The sequence below is a fragment of the Fragaria vesca genome, linkage group LG3 (assembly GCF_000184155.1).
Source record: "Fragaria vesca subsp. vesca linkage group LG3, FraVesHawaii_1.0, whole genome shotgun sequence".
Classification (NCBI taxonomy): domain Eukaryota; kingdom Viridiplantae; phylum Streptophyta; class Magnoliopsida; order Rosales; family Rosaceae; genus Fragaria; species Fragaria vesca.
The window spans coordinates 27,057,599-27,062,394 of record NC_020493.1 but is presented as its reverse complement, the minus strand read 5'-3'; the positions used below and the strand labels follow the sequence as shown (position 1 = coordinate 27,062,394).

Below are 4,796 nucleotides of genomic sequence, written 5' to 3'. Positions count from 1 at the left end.
TTATCTCTCTATCACTCTTGACTCTCTAGGTTTTCTGTCTCACACTTAGAGAATCCCCCTGCGGCTCCCTATTATAGGGGCTGCTGATACAATAAGATTTTTTTAGGACTCCTAAACCTAGCAGACAAAATCCTAACAGATCTTGAAAGATTACTTTCCTAAAACTTATAGAAAATCCTCTTTCCTTTCTAGACTAAGATTTTCCTGCTGAATCCTTAATTTCCAAATCATATCAACGAGCCAAAACACAACACCCGCACCTCCTCAAACCTATACCGGCCGCTGCAGACCGGTTTCTCTCCTTTAGAGCATTCAATCCAGACCAGCTACAGGGATTTCAGCATCATTGGCAACAAATAAAAATCTTTTATGGATCCATCTTTTACCTTCAACTGTATCAGATCTAAAGTCATTTGCTCTCCAGAGTAACCTCTCTTAAGCATTTCCATAACAAGATTGTAAGCCTTTGATCCCTCATTCTTATGGATAAACCCCCGGATCAGCATATTGTAGGTAAAGCCATCAGGCCTTACTCCTTTCAATGACAAATCAGAAAAGAAATGCATTGCGCATTCCATGTCACCAGCTTTGCACAAAGCTTCGATGATAGTATTGTATGTGACAATATCAACAGTGTTGTCGGCTTCCATACCTCTAAGCATTTCCACTGCTGCAGAAAGTTGATTGTTGGTACAAAGGCCATGCAGTATAATATTGAAAGTTTGAAGATCTTGAGGTAGCCCGCGCTCTCGCATCTCAGAGGTCAGCTTTTGTGCCTCTCCCATCCTCCCGGCTTTGTACAAACCGTCAATCATCGTATTGTATGTGATTGTGTCGGGAACCAGCGCCCAACAAGTCATGTTCTTGAAAATCTCGTAACAATTCATGTACATGAAAATCTGGTATGCCAGATCGACCTCTTTAGTCTGACAATATCCATGAATCATTATATTGCACGTCCTAACATTGACTATAGATCCCTTCTCAACCAATTGACCAAAGAGTTTTTTCGCCCGTTCCATCTCTCGTAGCAGACAAAAACCGTATATGAGGGAATTGAAGGTAACCACATTAGGTTGCTGTCCTCCAATAATCATCATTCCAAGCAAAGCTTGCGCTTCTTTAACCTTCTTCTCCTTACAGAGTGAATCTATCATGGCACTAAAGGTGAAGACATTCAGTTTTACACCTTGCCTCACCATCTCAGTCCACAACACGGATACTTGAAAATGTAGGCCTTCAACACACAATCCTTGAATGAGAGAGGTGTAAGTATAAACGTCTGGAATAACACCTCTATCGATCATTTCCCGGAAGAGCCTAGATGCTTCATCAATCTCTGAGGACTTGCACAGACCATCAATGACGGTGTTGTAAGAAACAGTGTTAGGCGCAAAACCGTTTTGGTGCATCTTCGTAAGTAAACAAACAGCCGCACTGTTGTTTCCCACCTTGCACAAGCCCTTAATCAGTATGGTGAAACTAACCACAGTGGGCTCACACTGACCTGCCTCGAAATATTTGGTGAAAATTCTTTCAGCCTCGGGCACTTGATTGTTGACCACAAACCCGTTCATCAGTGTGTTGTAGGTAATAGCAGTTGGTTGAAAACCCAATTTAACAAACTTACCGAAGACAGATAAGCCAAGCACCGTTTGTTTCATGTTGAAGTAGCAATTCATCATAATAGAGAGACTATACGCATCATCAAGAGCAATTCCGACGAGAGCCATTTTTTTAAAGCGAGGGATGACAGCGGAATATTCTTCCAATTTGACAAGCCGAGCCAAGATCTGATTGAAAGGGATAAGAGGAGGCAGTGGACGCGAGTGAAGCAAAAAGTCGAACGCATTCAAGGCATCCTCAACATCACTCGCATTGGGGGGTCGTCCATGGTTTCGATGGGAGGATTGGGAATGAAACAAAAGCGAGTAATTGTTGGCAGCTTGAGTAGAGTGAAGAGATGGCATACCTCTTGTGATGATGCTACTGCTGTTGCAATGAGAATAACGAGTAGCACTTGTTCGAAGGATCTTCTCAGTCTCAGAATCTGATTAGGGTTTGGGATGCCTTGAAGGTTTACTCGGACTACTCTTAGTAACGAATCCCAGATTCTAAACTTGTTTCTAGAGAGACATAAACTTGAATTGAAACAAGAAAAGAAAACTTACCCGGAAAGACGTTGGTCCAGAAGGAGAGCTCCGATGAGCTCACAACCCAAACTGAAAACAACAAATTTTGGTATGGCTTCTAGGTTTACGAAGATGAGCGGAAATGGAAAGGAGAGAGAACTTAGGGTTTACAGGACTTGGGCTTACTATTTGGGCCTGTGCAAAGGCGGGCCAAGAATAGAATTTTTACACTCCCCATAAATCTCTTTTTAGTACTACTATAAAGCGAGTAGTCTTTAAATTACAATTTAAGTTGATTCCGATTATGAAGAACAAATGTTACACGGCAAGTGACTTAGTGGTTATTGTCTAGTTAAATGTGCTTCACTGTTCCCCAAACTAGTTCCAACCACGAAACTATCAAAGCGTATAAACATCAGTGTGTAAAATGACATGGCTTTGCGGGCATATTACATTTGTCTACTCACTGAGAGTGTGGTTTTGCTCCCTCACCCATCTCTGATATTTTTTTGCAAAGAAGTATTTAGATTTGACCGAGCCGGTAAAAGGGTAGATGACGAGCCTAGAAAGAAGAGCCTAGAAGATAATATTTTATTTATTTTCCGCTTTGTAACACGTTCACGGGCTTCACGCCTTGAGATCGGCGTTTGGTGTTTAAAGCCCACCAACGTCAAGACCAAGGTGTGACACAATGCCTCGACGTCATAGTCGAGGCTTCGGCGTTGGCGTCGTCATCGAGGCTTCAAGGGCCATGTCTTCGTGTTTCTGGTTGAGCAAGTCAAAATCTTCCATAGATCAGATTGGAGTGGAATCAATATTTGACAGTTTATGTGTGAGATGTAAGATTGCAAAGACACTTCAGTCATTTTATATTTAAAATTTGGGTCAGGTCTGCTGTTATTAGCGTTGGATCTAGCCTCATAGCCTCATATCCTAATTTGTATAAGAATTATTAAATATGAGTTTTTTGTGTTTTAAACTTACCTAAATATGCAAAGCCGAGGTAAGACAAATCGGATTATTGAAAACTAAGAAAAGAACTTCTTTAATTATCTACACAAACAAATTTATTTAGCAAGAAAAATCGAACTACTTAACATATACAAGAGCTTGTACTTGATCAATCTGCATAACTATTCTAGTGACTAAAATAAATGTGTGCACCCTTTTAAGTATTGTTCTCATAGAACTGGGCACCCTTCGGCCACTAGACCTGGTACAGTAGGGCAAGCTGCCAATGGGCAATGGTCATCAGCTAACAAACCCCACCAATCTGGCCCAAAGATATCCCTACTCTGAAGTATGAAATATAAGAGAACTCCTGTGAAGGCCTAAGCAGCTGATAGAATGTAGTTATGCCTAGCCCACCACCCCTTGAACTTTCTGTACACATAAAAGTTGAAGAAGATTCCAACTGCTAACCATGTAATATAGTTGACAGATCTTGCAGGAGGCATAGACCCTGTTGCTCCAAGAATGATAGGCATGTTTATGAGCCTAATCCACTTTTGGTTTGGGAGTTTCTTGGCAAAGAACCAGATTGGAACAGGTGCAATTAAACCGATGAGGAAGAACCAGTTCAACTCCGGGTAGATGCCTTTCTTTGTGAACATTCTGAGTGGACCGATAACTCCCCATATGATCGAAGCATTGTAGAAGACATCATCCCCGAGACACGTCCATGGACTTCCTTCAGGCAACAATGAGACATCGCAGATGTTTTCGATGGAATGGAGAAGCCACCAAGATGTAGCAAAGTAGACACTAGAAGCAACTACTGTTCCAGCTAACTGAAGATACATAAATTTCATAAGAAATTAGATGAGTATAATATGTATGATCAAAATTTGTAAACATATCAGAAAGTCTATACGTTACACTGTCAAAGTGTTATTATGAACCATATAACCAATTCACAGAAATATTGCTATGATATCTAAGTATAACTAACCTGAACAATAAACATGGACTTTGGAGGGATCTTCATATAGTGACCCAATTTAAAGTCACCGAGAAACATGAGTGCTTGTGACATGCTGATATAGCCATAGGTCTTGAAAGCGACATTTGCAAGAGGCCTACCTGGATAAATATACCCGATAACCAACTCTGTGATCACATTAAGCCCAGGTTGCTGCAGGATTTGAACAATTAATTCGTCACAACTCACTCGGAAGAAGTTCAGAATAAATTATGAATGACAAACATGCATGGTTGCATAAACGTACCTGATTTGTTGTTGCTTGAATGATGCCAATGGGTAAGGTGAAGAACAATGCAATGCCACAAGCCATTAGAACTCCCCACCATGGAAGTTGGAGCTGTTTGCCAAAACCTTCACAAGCGAAAATTGCAAGACCAACCATTGAGACAAGGATGATGTGAAACCACCATTGAGGGACTGCTTCATAGTTCTTCTTCATGAGCCTTGTGTGGATGTCACCAACTTGATCTTTAACTGCACTAGCTGTCTTTCTCCACATTTGCCAGATTGTTCTGTTCATGTATGCCACATAAAGAAATCCAGTAAGCAATCAAAAAAGGATAAATTTTAAGCTATTAAATAACTTTTGTTGGAGAACGCTGCTTATTTTCCATGGAAAAGTGCAACATGTGAAATTGTAGCAGTGAGAGTGGCAAAGCTCAGTCCATAACTGAAGGCAA

General features: G+C 40.9%; 1 pseudogene across 1 annotated transcript in view; it reads right to left on the bottom strand.

Moving 5' to 3' along the window:
- Positions 1–3,313: 3,313 nt before the first annotated feature.
- LOC101291711 overlaps positions 3,314–4,796 on the bottom strand; it is a 7,076-nt pseudogene continuing 5,593 nt past the window's right edge. Inside the window, exons 6-9 of the transcript XR_184402.1 lie at positions 4,715–4,790; positions 4,361–4,628; positions 4,084–4,266; positions 3,314–3,922 (exon numbers count right to left, since the gene is read on the bottom strand). The product of XR_184402.1 is annotated as an oligopeptide transporter 5-like (transcript). The remainder of the gene's footprint in view (positions 3,923–4,083; positions 4,267–4,360; positions 4,629–4,714; positions 4,791–4,796) is intronic.